The following is a 19,673-nucleotide window of genomic DNA, read 5'->3' as shown; positions in this document are numbered from 1 at the left end:
AGAAACCTTTGTAAGAAAATATTGTTAATTCATAACATCTCATAAAACATTGTGTCATAACTGAAAACCAAACTCATAAAACCGTGATAATGTCAGAGTACAATCCCAAGGAAAATCTCCTAATGCGGAACTGAGGCGTGTGTATGATGTGCAACTACCGTGCCGGCTCATTCCCCTTCGCTGAAGAGGTACCTGAAACAACACTGAAAACTATAAGCACGAAGCTTAGTGAGTTCCCCCATAATACCTCATACCATACACATATAATGAACAGCTAGGAGATACGGGCCTCGCCCACACTCATGGAGATACGGGCCTCGCCCACACTCCGCTAGCTGGGAGATACGGGCCTCGCCCACACTCCACTATCTCTGAGATACGGGCCTCGCCCACACTCAGCTAGTAAACCATAACATACAAGTATCACACAGACAACGAGTATAAACAATTCTATCATACAAGCATATATCATAATCAAACTCAACTATGAGATACGGGCTCTGCCCACACTCCAATACTAACGTATCATCTATACGGGCCGGCCTTGGTGCCTTAGACCCGTTCCTACTGGAAGGAAACTCACCTCATAAGACTGACTGCTGGAAAGCTGCTCGGCAACTGTCTGGCTATTCCGGTAACTCCCCGGCTACATTTCCATAAAACACTCAATCAGACACCACTAACTAATCTTTGGGCAAAATGACTATTTTATCCCTGGTCAAAGTCAAGGTCAAAGTCTTTTCCAGCTGTCCTGACTCGCCAAGTTGGGCCGCCAACTCGTCGAGTCCCTATCCTTTCCTTTATCCAGATCCGTGTCACTACTCGTCGAGTTTAGCAGTGACTCGACGAGTTCTCCTTCTACATGAACACTAAATGGTCCTTCAACTGGCTCGCCGAGCCGTATGAACGACTCGTCGAGTTCGCCTTCATCAGATGAACTGCTAGGCAGCGACTCGCCGGGTTGTTGAACAACTCGTCGAGCTCGCCGTCATCCTAAGAAGGTCCAGTCCCGACTCGCCGAGTTTCATGAACAACTCGTCGAGTTCTTTGAATATTGCCTTGGACTCGCCGAGTCTCAAGAACAGCTCGTCGAGTCCTATGAACTCCAGGTTCACTGCTAAGTCCCATACGTTGGGTCACTTCCCTAGGACCCTCTAAAACCCTTCTAACACTCAGCTGGGTTCATTCGCACCCTAACAGAAAAGGGCAGTCACGCCTCGGACTCGCCGAGTCCTAAGAGCGACTCGCCGAGTCCTAAGAGCGACTCGCCGAGTCGAGTTTGTCCAAGTCTTATTTCCTGATTTCCAGCGTACAACTCATGACCAAAAGATAGATCTAGGCTCCTACAATCGTTCTAGCACGTAAAGTTACAAACTTTACGTGCATGCATGGGACTTTGAGCCCAAAAGTGATGGGTTTTGAGCATTCTAACACTTCTATGGTGTACATGCAACCCTAGAAACCTTGGATCTATGTTTGACTAAGATACATGCAAATAATTATTTTTCCAAGGTTCTTATCCTAACTAGCATGGCATGGGGTACTTGAATCAAATAAAACTAGTAGAATTACTTACCTTGTAGTAGTAGTTGATTGCTTGGAGTTTGAGAGCCTAGCACCAATAATGTGGATGCCTCAAATGGAAGTCACAAATCACCACAAACTTGGAAACTTGAGAGAATAGTCACAAACTTCTTGAAATCGGCCCTCTTAGTTTACACACATCAACTAGTGCAATTTCAAGAACCAAAGCCTCCTTTATATAGTGTGGTGGATTAGGGTTACATCCATGTAAACCCTAATACCCATGTCTTTTCATTTCCATGAGATCCATGGGTTAAAGCTCCATGGAGTATCCATGGACATTCCATGCAAGCCTAGCCCATTCCAAATAAGCATTAGCCCACACTATATAAATACAAGAGCCCATATTTAATTATTCATACTTTTGATCTCTAAATTAATTATAGATCAACACTAATTAAATAATATGATTTTATATTAATATATTAGAACTTATAATATATTAATAAATCATAACTTATACTATTCTCAAAAGATTATCCGTAAATTGTTCGGGTGAAGTGCAACCCAAATGGACCATGACGGGTCGGGTCAAGTACATACCAAATATAGTTATGGACTTAGACACTATATCCAACAAAAAGGTCCTAAAACAAGCTCTTGGGTTGCATGGAGTCTTTCTTGGGTGTAAAAGCACCCACTTTCTGCCTTGTGACCCCTCTAAGGACCTAGATCTGAAGCCTTGTCCCCAACCATGCTTGCATTCATGGTTGGCTACCTAAAATGGCTTATAAAAGCCCTAAATCTCCACAAAATGGGATCTAGCAAATGAACAAGCAAGTTAGCAACTTTATACCTTCTGAGGACTGAAAATGAAGCACAAACTCGAACCCCTCTGGTCTCCTCTTGTTTCCTCAAGCTCTTCTCCTTCCTTCTTAAGACTACCAACACCAAAATCCACCAAAATGACTTAGATTGCTTCAACAACGGCTAGGGTTTCAAAGGGAGCTTTTCTGGGAGCATAGGAGACGTTGTGGCCGCAATAAAGTCGTTTAAATAGGGTGCAAACCCTCATATTAGGGTTTTTGTTCGGACAGTACCTACTCGCCGAGTCCGGTCGCTGACTCGCCGAGTAGCTCATTAAACTCCCGCGTCCAAGATGCTCCTACTCGGCGAGTTGGACCTCAACTCGCCGAGTCCCAGACCAAAATGCAAGATTACTTAGATAAAAATACATACCAGGAATCGGGTGCTACAAATCTCCCCCACTTATTTTAGACTTCGTCCTCGAAGTCTGCTGCTCGATCCTGGAAAAGTTCTGGGTAATGCTCCATCATTTCTTCCACCGGCTCCCAAGTCCATTATGAGCCCTTCCGGTGCTGCCATTGCACCTTTACCAACTCGACCTTCTTGTTTCTCAGATCCTTCGACTTCCGGTCCAGGATCGCCACAGGCCGCTCAATGTAGCTCAGGCTGTCATCGACCTGAATATCCTCTAATGGTACCACTGCCGAGTCGTCCACCAAACATTTCCGTACTGGGAGACGTTGAAAGTGCTATGAATCTGACTGAGTTCGGCTGGCAGATCCAACCTATATGCCACCTTGCCCACTCGGGCTATAACCTTGAAGGGTCCAATATACCTGGGACCCAATTTGCCCTGTTTCCTGAATCGGACGACGCCCTTCCATGGCGACACCTTCAGGAGAACCATATCTCCGACCTGAAACTCCAGGTCCGATCGGCGCTTGTCGGCATAACTTTTCTGCCGACTCTGAGCAGTCTGAAGCCTGCTCCGGACCTGCTGAATCCTCTCCGTCGTCTTGAGCACCACTTTGGTGCTCCCCATGACCCTCTGGCCAACCTCGCCCCAGCATATCGGGGTCCTGCACTTCCTCCCGTATAACATCTCAAAGGGAGGACGATCAATACTCGCGTGGTAGCTGTTGTTGTAGGAGAACTCAGCCAACGGAAGGTAAGTATCCCAACTACCACCAAAATATAACACACACGCCCGTAGCATATCTTCCAGAGTCTGGATGGTCCGCTCGCTCTGGCCATCCGTCTGCGGGTGAAAGGCGGTGCTGAAATGCAGACGAGTACCCAACTCGTCGTGGAATTTCTTCCAAAACTTGGAAGTGAACCGAACATCTCTGTCAGAAATCACGGAGACGGCACCCCGTGACGAGTCACCACCTCTCGAATATAAATATCGGCCAGCTTCTCGGCCGATATGCTCTCCTGGATCGGTATAAAATGGGAACTCTTGGTCAACCGGTCCATGATGACCCATATGGAATCCACTCCCCGCGCGGTCCTGGGAAGCTTTGTGATGAAATCCATAATGATGTCTTCCCATTTCCACAGCGGAATATCCAACGGCTGCATCTTGCCGTGTGTCCTCTGGTGCTCGGCCTCGACCTTCCTACAGGTCAAGCACCGCTCCACATACCATGCTACATCCCGCTTCATGCAGGGCCACCAATAATCAAGACAAAGATCCCTATACATCTTCGTCGCCCCGGGATGAATGGAGAATCGAGATTTGTGCCCCTCCTCCATCAGGACCTGGCGCACACCCCCGTGGTACGGCACCCACACCCTACGGTGTAGTGTCAATAATTCGCGGCTGTCATAGTCGAAGGAGGAAACCTGACCTACAATCCACTCGCTCTTCCGATGTTCCTCCTTCATGGCCTCCTGCTGGGCCTCCCGAATCCGCTCCAAAAGCGGAGTCACCACTGCTATCCTTAGACAGATATCCCTGATCGGCGCTGCCTTGCGGCTAAGCGCGTCGGCCACCACATTGGCCTTTCCCGGGTGGTAGAGGATCTCACAGTCATAATCCTTTACCACATCAAGCCATCGGCGCTGCCTCATATTCAAATTTGGCTGGTCCATGAGATACCTCAGGCTCTTGTGGTCCGTGTAAATCGTACAACGAACCCCATAGAGGTAATGACGCCAAATTGAGGGCGAACACAACAGCACCCAGCTCCAAATCATGCGTCGGGTAGTTCGCCTCGTGAGGCTTCAGCTGCCTCGAAGCGTAAGCAATGACATGCCCTCTCTACATAAATATTGCGCCCAAACCCGAGATGGACGCATCATAGTACACAACGAAATCCTCCATGCCCTCTGGCAGGGGTAAGATTGGCGCCTCGCACAATCTCTGCCTCAATGTCTCGAATGCAGCCTGCTGCTCAGGCCCCCAACGAAAGACCACGGCCTTCCTCGTCAGCCTGGTCAGGGGTACGGCTATCTTGGAGAAATCCTGGATGAATCTCCGATAGTAGCCGGCTAATCCTAGGAAACTCCGAATCTCAGATGGAGACCTCAGAACCTCCCATCTCATCACGGCCTCCACTTTGGCCGGATCTACCGAAATCCCGTCCTGGTTGACAAGGTGCCCAAGAAACTGCACCTCGCGCAACCAGAACTCCCACTTGGAGAACTTAGCATACAAGTCCTCCCTCCTCAAAGTCTGCAGAACCTCTCGCAGATGCTCCTCATGCTGCTCTCGCGTCTTGGAGTAAAGCAAGATATCATCAATAAACACTATCACAGACCGGTCTAACATCGGTCTACACACGCGGTTCATGAGGTCCATGAACGCGGCAGGAGCATTGGTGAGCCCGAAAGGCATCACCACAAACTCATAGTGGCCAAAGCGCGTCCGGAACGCAGTCTTCTGTACATCCTCCTCTCCGACCCTCATCTGATGATACCCTGATCGCAAATCAATCTTGGAGAACCAAGATGCTCCCTGTAGCTGGTCAAAGAGGTCATCAATCCTTGGCAGTGAGTAACGGTTCTTCACCGTTACCTTATTCAGCTCCCGATAATCTATACACATCCGATGCGACCCGTCCTTCCTCTTCGCAAACAGAATCGGGGCTCCCCATGGAGAACTACTCGGTCTAATGAATCCCTTGTCTAATAGCTCCTGCAGCTGTGTAGACAACTCCTGCATCTCAGGAGGAGCCAACCGATACGGTGCCTTGGCTATCGGAGCCGCACCAGGGACTAAGTCGATCCTGAACTCCACCTGTCATTCCGGAGGTATTCCAGGCAACTCCTCGGGGAATACGTCCGCAAACTCTCGTACCACGGGCACATCGCCCACTGTCGCCCTACCCGCCTCTCGGGTATCCGTAACATAGGCGACATAACCTGCGCAACCTTGCTGGAGGTAGCGCCTAGCCCTCGCTGCCGAACATAAAGCTGGTCCTCGCTGTGGCCTTTCGCCCTTAACCACCATCTCTCCCCCACTAGGGGTCCTAATCCGTACTGACTGCTGCGCGCACTCAATCACTGCCCCATTGGGGCTCAGCCAATCCATATCAATAATAACCTTGTTCCCCTGCAAAGGTATGGGAACCAAGTCCACCAGGTAACGTTCCTCGAACAGCCTCAAAACACAATCCCGGTAGACCTCTGACGCCCGTACCGACCGGTCGTCCGCAATCTCGACCTCTAGAGGACAATCCAACATGCCCGAAGACTCTGGAAACTTCTTGCTAAGCGCAAGAGATACAAACGATCGGGTGGCACCCGAATCAAACAACACCTGAACTAGGATACCGTTCACATGGAACGATCCTAAGCAAGGCACATAATATATCAAAATTACAGCGACATAACATAATAGGATAAAAACAAGAAATCATACCCGTCACCACATCGGGTGCAGCGCGTGCCTCCTCGGCTGTCAGCTGAAATGCGCGGCTCTGAACCACTGGAGCCTCCAACTTGGCCTTCCGGCCATCCACAACCCGTGATGTCGCTGGAGTCGGCGCCACTGCCGGCGCCGCTGCTGCTGTCAATCTGGGGCAATTGGCCTTTTTATGGCCCTTCTGATTGCAATGAAAGCAAATCAGGTCTGACATCTGAATCGCAGGAGTAGGGGCAGTACAATCTCTTCCAAAATGCCCAACCTTGCCACACTTATAGCAGCATGAACCCGGCCCAGTGCGGCAAGCTCCCTCGTGTGACCGACCGTATTTCCCACAGCGGTCCCGCCCTGACTGGCCTTTCGGCCTACCATCAGATCCCTTGGGCTTCTTCCCCAAAGCCCCGCCGTCAGCCCCTCCGCTGCCTTCCTCTTCCGGATGTGCTCCAGATCAATCTCCCTCTCCATAGCCCTGGCAATCATGGAATCCAGGGTAGGGCAAGCTGAGAAACTGACATGCTCCCGGATGTCAGCTCGTAACATATCATGGTAGCGGGTCCTCCTCATGTCTTCATCACCCGCATACTGGGGCACCATCAATGCCCTCTCCCGGAACTTGGCGGTGATCTCCGCCACAGTCTCCGTAGTCTGCCTTATGTCCAAGAACTCCCTGGCCAGCTGCTGAAGCTCCACAGCTGGCGCAAACTCTGCCTTGAACCGGGTCACAAAATCCGGCCATGTCATACCCTCAACAGCCGAGGCTCCCAGAGAGTCACCAACCGACTCCCACCAATCTCTAGCCCTGCCTCTCAAGCATCCTGCTGCATACCTCACCTTCGACCCCTCGGGGCAGAAGCTAGTCAATTGTGCAGACTCAATGTCTGCAATCCATCATCTGGCAGCAATGGGGTCCTTCGCCCCATGGAAATCCGGCGCACCGCTCCCTCGGAAGTCCTTGAAGGACAGTGTGCGCGTACCCGCCTGGCTAGACGCCATATCACTCCTAAATGCTTGGAGGCGATCCTCCATCAGCTCAACAATCCCTTCCTTGATCAACCCGAAGATAACCGGCGTCGCATCAAGGATACCCCTCGTGATCTCAGACGCGATGAACTCGCGTAACCCATCATCCACATGCTCGGATCCTACGCCCGAGCCCGATCCTGACCCAGATCCTGAACCTCCTGCTCCATGTCGCGTGACCACCATTCTGAAAATAAACATACGAATGTCAGGGTCACATATACTTTCAGAGGTCTCACACACTTTCCAAGTTTCCAGGTTCCATCTAAGCCCTCCTTGATTCGAGTACGGGTCCTCTGCTTTCAGTAGTACGGGCCCATACTACCTTCCACATCTACCCGTACTTTCCTCAAGGATTGCTTCGACTTCACCAAGTCCCTTCTACTACTACTGCTGATCTCTTGCTAATCTCATCCTAGGCTTGCCCTAGGGTAATCACCAACCCACTCTCTGCCATCAGCTGCATAAGAAGTCCCTGCTTTATTCCCCTAACTAGCTCGCGAATACTATTACATATTACTCAGACTAGATAATTCTTCGAATGAGAGATCCTACCCTACAACGGTTGGACTCAAACAAGAGCCACGAAATAGAGCTAGACCTAACCTTATGAAATTATTTAGTCCTTGCAATATGTAACTTAACATATTCATTTACTAGTTAGTGAAAGACAACTAGAACTCCTAAAAGCACAAAGCAGCAGCATTCGGGCGTTGAGTACACATAATCAAGCATATACTACTCTGGCTATCATACTGACTAATCTGTACTAGCATGCAGTTCTCAATTAGCTGATACTCATATCATAACATAAACTTGTATGGGTAATTTGGGAGTACTTACTTGAGCTCGGCCGGTCGCGCACATCACACACTTTGTTCTTTTTCAAAACTCTTTATCTTAACTTTTAGAAAAATAATTTTCTTTTGTAAAAATATTTTAGTCCCTTGATTTGAGTCCAGACACTCCCGAAGGTGCGTCCGAATCCCTCAAACCAGGGCTCTGATACCAACTTGTAACGTCCCAAATTTCACGTCTAAAAATTTCTTTTAGATAATAGTTTTAACAGAAACCTTTGTAAGAAAATATTGTTAATTCATAACATCTCATAAAACATTGTGTCATAACTGAAAACCAAACTCATAAAACCGTGATAATGTCAGAGTACAATCCCAAGGAAAATCTCCTAATGCGGAACTGAGGCGTGTGTATGATGTGCAGCTACCGTGCCGGCCCCTTCCCCTTCGCTGAAGAGGTACCTGAAACAACACTGAAAACTGTAAGCACGAAGCTTAGTGAGTTCCCCCATAATACCTCATACCATACACATATAATGAAGAGCTGGGAGATACGGGCCTCGCCCACACTCCGCTAGCTGGGAGATACGGGCCTCGCCCACACTCCACTATCTCTGAGATACGGGCCTCGCCCACACTTAGCTACTAAACCATAACATTCAAGTATCACACATACAACGAGTATAAACAATTCTATCATACAAGCATATATCATAATCAAACTCAACCATGAGATACGGGCTCTGCCCACACTCCAATACTAACGTATCATCTATACGGGCCAGCCTTGGTGCCTTAGACCCGTTCCTACTGGAAGGAAACTCACCTCGTAAGACTGACTGCTGGAAAGCTGCTCGGTAACTGTCTGGCTATTCCGGTAACTTCCCGGCTACATTTCCATAAAACACTCAATCAGACACCACTAACTAATCTTTGGGCAAAATGACTATTTTACCCCTGGTCAAAGTCAAGGTCAAAGTCATTTTCCAGCTGTCCTGACTCGCCGAGTTGGGCCGCCAACTCGTCGAGTCCCTATCCTTTCCTTTATCCTGATCCGCATCACTACTTGTCGAGCTTAGCAATGACTCGACGAGTTCTCCTTCTACACGAACACTAAATGGTCCTTCAACCGGCTCGCCGAGCCGTATGAACGACTCGTCGAGTTCGCCTTCATCAGATGAACTGCTAGGCAGCGACTCGCCGAGTTGTTGAACAACTCGTCGAGCTCGCCGTCATCCTCAGAAGATCCAGTCCCGACTCGCCGAGTTTCATGAACAACTCGTCGAGTTCTTTGAATATTGCCTTGGACTCGCCGAGTCTTAAGAACAGCTCGTCGAGTCCTATGAACTCCAGGTTCACTGCTAAGTCCCATACGTTGGGTCACTTCCCTAGGACCCTCTAAAACCCTTCTAACACTCAGCTGGGTTCCTTCGCACCCTAACAGAAAAGGGCAGTCACGCCTCGGACTCGCCGAATCCTAAGAGCGACTCGCCGAGTCGAGTTTGTCCAAGTCTTATTTCCTGATTTCCAGCGTACAACTCATGACCAAAAGATAGATCTAGGCTCCTACAATCGTTCTAGCACGTAAAGTTACAAACTTTACGTGCATGCATGGGACTTTGAGCCCAAAAGGTCCTAAAACAAGCTCTTGGGTTGGATGGAGTCTTTCTTGGGTGTAAAAGCACCCACTTTCTGCCTTGTGACACCTTTAAGGACCTAGATCCGAAGCATTGTCCCCAAGCATGCTTGCATTCATGGTTGGCTACCTAAAATGGCTTATAAAAGCCGTAAATCTCCACAAAATGGGATCTAGCAAATGAACAAGCAAGTTAGCAACTTTATACCTTCTGAGGACTGAAAATGAAGCACAAACTCGAACCCCTCTGGTCTCCTCTTGTTTCCTCAAGCTCTTCTCCTTCCTTCTTAAGACTACCAACACCAAAATCCACCAAAATGACTTAGATTGCTTCAACAACGGCTAGGGTTTCAAAGGGAGCTTTTCTGGGAGCATAGGGGACGTTGTGGCCGCAATAAAGTCGTTTAAATAGGGTGCAAACCCTCATATCAGGGTTTTTGTCCGGACAGTACCTACTCGCCGAGTCCGGTCGCCGACTCGGCGAGTAGCTCATTAAACTCCCGCGTCCAAGATGCTCCTACTCGGCGAGTTGGACCTCAACTCGCCGAGTCCCAGACCAAAATGCAAGATTACTTAGATAAAAATATATACCAGGAATCGGGTGCTACAATACCAATCTAATAGATCATAATAGCATAACAACATCCTATCTACCAGGATACCGATCTAACAAATCATAATAGCATAACAACATCCTATCTACCAGGAATTGATCTAACAGATCATAACAGCATTCAACATCCTATCTACCAGGATACCGATCTTAACAGATCATAACAGCATACAAGCATACTATAACTAGAATAACAATCCAAAGAGCCGGCCTTGGTGCCTTAGACCCTATTGATATAGTGAGGATAACTCACCTGGCACTGCTGAAGTCCCGCGGATGAAACTCCAGCTGTTAGTTGACAGGTTCCTAAATTTCCAACATCAAACAATACCCAGTTAATAATTGGGTTCCAAGCCCAAGGTCCAACTCACACTCCAAAGGCCCAAAAGTCCAACTATGGCTCACAGCCCAACATATGGCCCAATTTTCCAAATTGGGCCCAAACCTTTACATGGCCTTATTCAAAGTCCCAACCATTTAGTCCAGTCCAAACATTCAACATTCTAATGGCCCATTATTATCTCAATCATCAAAGCCCAAAAGAAAGGCCCAACTTAAGGCCCAAGTGAAATTAGGGTTTCACATAAAATGATGATTAGGGTTAAGTGTTCCTACTTAACCCATTAAGGAATTAATCCAGTAAGCCCAATATTGCCTTTAGGTTAATTTGCCAATGTTGTTAATTATTATTTTAGGTTTAATAATTAATTCTTGTGCGTGTCCCGAACAATTCCCACAATTTAGGGTTTTATGTCATTAGGGTTTTCCAACCCAATACTAGCCCATTGTCCATTTGTTGGGCTTCTAGGTCACTTTGGGCCTTATTGGGCCCATTAGGGTTTCTTTAGGTCCACTCTTGTCCAAGCATCCCAAACGAGTCCAATACACAAACAAGGCACGCCGCCACCCAACACGGCGGATGGTGGCGGCAGCCACCACCTCACGGTGGTGGTTTGAGTTTTCTTTTCATTATTCGCATCTCGGATTACATGTTACAATGATTTAATCAAGAAAATAACACACACACACACTAATAAATGATACACATACAACCACCTTGTGGTGGCTGGCGGTGGCACGTGGTGGCAGCCACCACCTCACGGTGGTGGTGGTGGCTTATTTTCTAGTTTCCGGCCAAAGGTTTCACACGCACACACTGCAACACACACTACAATAGACCCACCTAATGAATACAGAAATCACACACACACACAGCCACCTTCCATGGTGGCTGGTGACGACGGAGACATGACAGCAAGCGGCGACCACCATGGCTGGCGGCCATGGTGGTTCCTTTCTTCGATCTCCGACGAGCATCCCACACAATGACATCCCGCTACCCAAGCATGCACCCAAACGTCGATCTAAACTGAACCACGCACCCTACACAGCCACTTCGTGGCGATAGGCGATGGCTAGCAGCGTCTAGTGACGACAGAACTTCCCCCACGTCAAAGGCTGCTTCGAATAATAGCAACAACAGCCGAGGAGCGGACCTGCTGGTGGTCCTCGTCTTCATCAGCAGCTCTTGCAGCGACAATGGTGGTTGGTTTACGACCTCTACAGCGGGAGTGACGATTTCGGTAAGGTGGTAGCATGGACGTCACGTCGGAATGGAATGGGGATAAGTGGCAGTTGCACAGCAAGACGGATACCGATGGTCTTTGTCGCTGGCAGCAAGGGTCTCGGCAGCCTTTGGTTGCTCGGAACAGGAAGAAGCTGATGGGAGAGGCGGTTAGACGAAGGAGGTGGCGGCTAGATGGTTAGAGCCTTTAGGGTTAGGGTTCGCTGGTCGCTACATTATATACCGGCTACATCCCAAACTTTGGTCCATAATGACACTCTTAGTCCCTCCTTCCTTATTTTCTTTCAATATAAATCCCAAATTTACCATTTGACCCCTCCGTGACAAATTCATTTCAGCTTAGGTACATAATTTACCCTTCTTGCCCCAGCCATCCAAAAACCTTTCATATTAAGTTCAAATGATACCAAACGCCCCTTAACTTATGAAAATCTTTACAAATTAAGTCCCAACTTTAACTCCCAGAGATTTAATTCTTGTCGTTTTGCTTCCCGGAACCAACACCCCACTAATTATTATTTAATTTTGGGCTATAATAATTTAATACAATAATAAAATTACTTCTCGGGGTCCCGGGTTTATTATTTTAATTATTCTATTTAAAACGGGATGTTACAACTCTCCCCCACTTAAATGTGATTTCGTCCTCGAAATCGTTTCTTATCATCCCTTACACACCAGTCAACTTGAACAACACGACTATAACCCCGAGCATAACACCAGCCTTTCCAAGGCAACCGTAACCAACCCTCACAGGGTTCTAAAACCTGAAAATAAATGAATCACTTGCAATATGATCACATTTACTCATTCCGAATTTGTAGTCTCGAGATGGTCTGGCTCTTGTCAGACCTCCCATACTGGATCATTGTCGAGTTCATTGCACTTATCTCCCAACTAGCTACTCAACTGCTAATAACCTGGGAGTTTCCATCCGAAAACGGAATAACAGATCCCATACTGCTACCTGTAACTCTCTTCTAGACAAGAGATTAGGTACTCCTTCAAGAGAAACCCGTTTTGATAACCGATTCCCAAGGATCTAATGAACAACGGGATGTAAACTGGGAGATGAACCTTTTTAGGTCTGTCAAGACAATGTTTCCTTAGCTCCCGAACCACATACACATAATAATCGACTTATAAGCACCAACACTCATACCTGGCCCAATCAGCCTCGGGCTAGAATACCAGGCATGCCTATGACGGGTCCAGTCATCCCTAGGATGGAATACCCTCGTATCACGCACATGTTTGCTCTAATCAACCCTCGGGTTGGAATACCAAACACGTCAGTTCCACTCAATCGTAGGGTCCGGTCATCCTCACAATGGAATACCCTAGATTGGAATACCACTATATACATAACTCGGGTCTAACCCATAACTTGAAATCCAAGGACCTATCCTTGCATCTCATCCAAAATCCTCTGATTCGTCACAACCGAGTAACACTCATCTGAAATACTGGGTTCCAGCCCGGTCGCGGAGCTAAAGGACTCCCACATAGTTGCCTCACACGAATTCCGAACGAAATCCTTCCATGGAACTAGTTACCACTAGCTATCATGCCTCTGCGACTCTAACAACCTCCTGATCCAACCGATCGGATCCATGCGTCAAATCCAAGGCTAAAAGTGATTGCTACCTGACCAACGGTAGACTTATATCACAAACGACCTTAAGCAATTCGTTGCTTCCTTGATCTCTTAACTGTAGTGCCATTCCTACAGTCTTATCGTTGGCTTAACCAGGTCTAATCCCTCTGGGGAAACCCATAAACCCATCCGTGGATTTCCATATCCTCACTGCTACACCCGAACTGGTGGTTACTACTGTCACTTCCGCGTCCTAACAACACGCTCATGCTATCTACCAACATAGTGAATGTTGCGGCTACACTCACAGACTTACATCACTCTAGCACTATCTGCTAACCTGGTGAATGCTACGGCTACACCCGCAGACTTACAACACTTTCCATACCAGTCAAACACGCACTCGACCTAACACATAACTGAACTTAATTCATGGCTAGAATCCCAGCCTGATTTCCCCAACTTCTGTTATCAAACAACGAGAAGACGCGATTCGCATGCTGGGGAGTTTTACCGAACTCCCAACTCACACCACACTCAAACCAAGCAGCCATTAGGGTTGTCTTCCTTCCTGAAAACGATGCGAAACTTATCCCAGTTTCAAAACCGATCCTGCTTCTACATTTGTCACACCCCCGAACCAGACGGCGGAAATGTCCGGGGGCTTGATGTGACTTTCAACATTGTAGTATCATTACAGAGTATATAATTGAAACATAACATCATCATCATCACACATGTAATATAACAACATTCATTGTTTACATCGAGTATTGTATTTGAATATTACATGCCAAAATAGTCAGAGTATGATGAAACAAAATATAACAAAATATCCATTAGTTTGTTTCGCTCATCCTGCTTCAACGGTTTCCTAAGAATACAAGTTAATTTAAAAAGGTCAACATAAAAATGTTTGTGAGTTCATAAGCATGTTTTCGAAAATGATTTGTATAACTTTGAAACCACCAGAAAATCCTATATTTTCTGAAAACTGTTTAGTATGTTTGTGTCAGATCTTGTATTAATGCATGTATGTTATTGTTTATTTGAATAAAAGGGTAAAGAGAATGTAGAGAGAATGTAAAGAGAATGTAAAGAGAATGTCCCCAGACAACCCGATGTTATCTGTAAAAGAGAATGCTGCCATACCAACCCCAGAGGTTGAGTACCAGTGAGAGTATGTTTCCGAGTAATCCAAGAGAAAAGAGAATGGTCTTCCGTAAACTTCATAACGTTAATTCCTCTAAGTGAGCCGTCATAACCATACTAAATAATGACAATTTCGCATGTCTTGGCATTTTCCAAACGTCGATTTTGATTATAAGGTTTTCGTCACCCTAGACTGAGTTAGATCTATACACAAATCCCCGCTCTCCCTCCAAGAGACTATTGTTATAACTACAGGCTATGATCATACACTTAATAGGTGTCAACCGACAAAACTCACTAGATCCTTAATCGAATTTAAGCGAAGAAAAGTATAGACTCATTCCAGGCCCAATGAACCATGTAAGTGAACCACTAAGGCATCGCTAAACATGTAAATCATTTCAAGGTCCAATTGGAATGAGATTATATAACATGGGCCCGAAATATATGTAAAAGGACAACTAAGGCCCATTTCACATGTAAGGCATTTACAGGCCCAAATAGCACGCAAATAGTATCCAAGGTCCGTCGCTCATGTTAATGGGTCAATGAGGCCCAATAAACATACAAATAGTATTCAGGACCTATCACACATATTAATGGGTTACTAAGGCCCAATAACATGAAAATGGCAAAATTTAGCTCGTTTGTTATTGTATTGCTCGTTTTATTCAATTCATTTACCAAAATAGCATAAAAAGCCCACTTTTTTGTAAAAATGACATTCTTGGCCCTATAAGCCAAAAATTTACAGTTAAAGCCCAACTTTTGTAAGAATAACACTTTAGTCCCCATTTTGTTCAAAACTTGTGTTTATGACTAGTTTATGGTAAAAATAACATTTTAAACCCGTTTTTGTCAAAAACATCATTTTTGGCTTGATGTTTGTGAAAATACACAATTTTCTGGTTTTGGGCTTTTTTGACCTAGTTGTTGGAAAATTTGTAGAAAAATCATCGTATGTCGAAATTTGGATCCGTAAATTCTTGAAGTTTGGAAATTTTGTCTACTTTGTTCACATTTTTTCTCATAATTTTTAATGGCTTCTAACAAGTGTGAAATTGCTCACCTTCACAGGCTGGTCCGAAATTATTTCAAATCTGATAGGCAGTTTTGTAAAATTCGCCAAAAATTTTAGAAAATCGTATGAAAACGTGAGAGTAGTCATTTTAAAGGTAGAAACCTGAACTGTTTGCATGTAAAACAATTTTGAAAAATATTATCATTTAGGTGGTCAAAACAGTTCGAGATTGGACCAAAACATTCATGTGAAAGGCTGATTTTTGAGTTTAGTTTATAGATCTTGGAACACAACACTCATTTTTACTATTTTAAGTGTATAAATCCCAGATCTACTAGTTTACATGTATTATATGTGATAACACATACTTTTCTCAAGGTTTTCATGTAGATCCAAGTTATAAACTTAATATTCTTAACATACTTTTAGATTTATGAAGTAAATAACACATAACCACCAAATAAATCATGAAAAACACACATATTCATGCATACACACATAGATCTACACAACACAATTTATTTTCTCCCCCAAAACAAAGTAAAAATCGAAAATAGGGGGTATGAACTCACATTGGGGTTTTCAAGATGTAGATGAAGAAGGAGAGGGATTTTTGAGTCCTAGCTTGTGCCTTGAAGAGATCTCGAATTGATGGTTGCTCTAAGACCCATATTCACGAAAATGGAGTGTAAGAGGAAGGATTTTTGTTTAAACTTGGACATAACAAAAGAGTTTAACCAATGGCTTACCAAGTTAAGAAGCTTGAAGAATACTTTCTTGAATAACACCCTCACAAACCCATGAATCTTTGAAGAAGAGGAGGAGAGAATCTTTGAGTGTTGAGAGAAAAATGTGAATTGTTTGTGTGTATGTGTATGGCCGAGAGGTAGAGGAGGGAGGAGAGAAGTAGTAGTTGACTTCTTCAATCTTGGATGTGATGTGCCTAGATGTTTGGTGGTTCAAGACATGGAAATATGTTAGACAACAATGAGGTGTCACCATGTTTGTCCAATTGTTTTCTTCCTTTTTTTTTTAATTGGGCTAAGCTATCGGCCCAAAGGAGAAAGGAGAGAAAGGATTTTTGGGCTAGAAGACAACTAAGAATATATTGGGTCCAATAATGATTTTCGACCCATTAGAGCCCATATATGGGTTCTCGGCCCAAAAGGAACAAATTGAGAGGTTATCGGGCCATCAGGCCCAATAAGAGGATCCTAGTCCATGCTAAACTTGAACTGGGGTGTTTAGGGTTTTCGACTTACACTTGAATATGTGAAATGTATTCCATTTGGTTTTGAACTCACTCAGGGGTTTTGATTCAAATGAATGGTTTTGATTAAGCATTGAACGTGATATTCACTCAGATTACAAGTATTACAAGAGTTGATGAGAACATAATTTCCTAACTAGAATGCCAGTTGTGACAACATTACGGGACGATTCTCCCCCACTTAGACTCAACTAAGTCTTCACAATACATGAAAATTTGAGAATTCCCAATCCTTCTCACTTTCCAACAATCGATCTGATGACAACCAGACCTTCCCAACTAGTACTCCTTTACTAGCCAACTACAAGTGATCACACACTTCTAAGAACTAGCTGAACACTTCCTGAATCCCAGTGAAACCGAAAGTCCCTAATTCTTGAATGATCCCACACTCAATTCTTGAAGTCCAAAAGATAGATGATCCAACTAACATCTCAGCAACGATCTACTTCCCTTGGCGTTTTCCTCCGCTAACCAATAACGGTTACTGAACTACTGAATCATGAAAATGCTGCATAACCATCCTATGGGACCCTGTCTGCAGACCTCCCACATAATATCCTTCTTTCCAAAGTGTTCCAACAATCTCTCGCTCTCGACTCTATAAATCATATCATTCAGGGTCTCGCACCCTGACACACTCACCAGCTCGATCACCCATAGCTGAACTCCAGTAGCTGAAACAACCTCTGCCCTAAACGGGGCTATGACTACTCCTAATACATAGTCTACAATCCCAAAAGTGCAGTAGATCGCACAATCAATCCTTACCGCCAGATGCAAGAGATCCAAGGTGAATCAGATCTTAGCTCCTATCGGTCGGAATGGTAATCGCGTACGCCTCACAAGATACTCATGCCACATCGACCCACCTGCGCTCACCAACACTGAAATACTGTTGCCAACCCCTGCGACTAACTGACCCGAGCTGGAACATAACCTGATCCTGGGGTCCCAAGTCTGCTCACTCCTTCGAGCTCGAAAACTGAAAGGGCACAATCCTTGCCCTAGAAAACGATATTCCAATCCTACAAATTAACCATTCTACTTCCAGTTGTATAACCCCAGCTGAACATAATCATTACTCGTTTTCGGAGTCCCCGCGACTCACATTCCGACCTCGAGTAAAACCCCCGAAGCCTCTAATCTAGAAACTCATGTGCTAGACTCTCCCGCTTAACCCGCAGAATGTAACAAGTACAGAATATCTCCCTGATCCCAAGTAACTGCAGCCCTCTGCTCATCAGAATGTCCCAGTAATAAGTCCTGGTACTGGAAAGATCGACCAGCTCCTCCCCTTGCTGTCGTTACAGCTGATATAGCTGCCGCGGCAACCGTCTCGGCAATGGCTGCATATCACTCGTCAGAATACTCAACCATGGCGGTCTTAATAGACCGAAACATCCCCGGAAACTGTTTCCGGACATCGCCCGATCACCTCCTCCCGGATGATCTCACTGACACGGTCCGCTGACAATGTTGGACTATCCTGGCTGCCAGCTCCCGATCCTAACCTGGATCCGGTCTCTAGACGTCTCGTAACCACCATTTTGGTAAGACTCCAGAAAGATCTCCGAGAATCCATATAATGATAGGGGACCAACTCCCTACCCAACCCTAGGGGTTGTGACTTCCTTGGTACGCGTATTGGTCCTGTGCTTTTAGTAGTACGGGCCCATACTACCTTCCACACCCACCCATATTTGTCTCAAGTAGCACCCCAACACCCCAACAATATACATAACATAGCGAGAGCTAAATCCTCACTTCTAGAGGAATGCTAAATATCTCATAACTGGCCTCCCGGCCTCTCACTACCCACCCATCAATGAAACTTCCACCAACCCTACAGCACTAGTGTATGCTAGCCATACATAATGCTGGACCCTATAGACATTCGAATATCCAATCCTACCCTAAGCTCCCAATCAAACAAGAACAGAACATAAGGCCAAATCAAACATTCCCAGGCTATAAGATCTTAATTATGTATAACTGTGATGCATACACAAAGCAACTATAGTAATGATGTCAATCTCATATAAAGGAAACCCTAGGCTAGCAGGCATCATGTAATCAGGCAATTCTATCATGCAATTCCTGAAGATCCCTAGCCTAGCACTAACATGTTTTTCTAACATATCACATAATCAAATATCTGTATGGTATTTTGGGGTCTACTTACTGGCTCCGGCTGATCGTACACCCTGCATCCTCCTTTACTTATTTTGAAAACCATTTAAAAATCATTTTAAAATACTTTCCTTGACTTGAGACTGGATTCACACGAGTGTTCCTCCAATTCACTCAAAATAGTTTAATCATCAGAGTATCCCCAGAATCAAATAATAAAAATCATGAGATATGAGGAGCTGTACGATCACGCCTTCGCCTTCCCGCGGTCATCCGCTGAACCTGAAACAATAAACTGAAACTGTAAGATCGAAGGCTTAGCGATTCACCCCCAAAATACCAACGCCATAAAAATATAACCATATCATATAACAAATACAGAACAACATGCATAATGAGCCTTCAGCCTGACTGGACTGCATTGCAGGCTTTCAGCCTATCTGGACCGCTCTCCGAGCCTTCGGCACGTCTGGACCGCCTCGCAGGGCCTACAGCCTATCCAGACCGCTCGCCGGGCCTTCGGTCTGACTGAATCCCTTTGTAGGGCCTTCAGTCTATCCGGGCCGCCCTGGGTATGTTGGCCTTCAGCACAAAGCAGGACCGCCTCAACCCAACCCCAAATCAAACAAACATGTGTATATAAATATCAT

The sequence above is a fragment of the Lactuca virosa genome, chromosome 5 (genome assembly GCF_052849685.1).
Source record: "Lactuca virosa cultivar CGN04683 chromosome 5, Lactuca_virosa_CGN04683_v6, whole genome shotgun sequence".
NCBI classification, from domain to species: domain Eukaryota; kingdom Viridiplantae; phylum Streptophyta; class Magnoliopsida; order Asterales; family Asteraceae; genus Lactuca; species Lactuca virosa.
The sequence above is the reverse complement of the archived record's forward strand: the minus strand, read 5'-3'. Positions refer to the sequence as shown.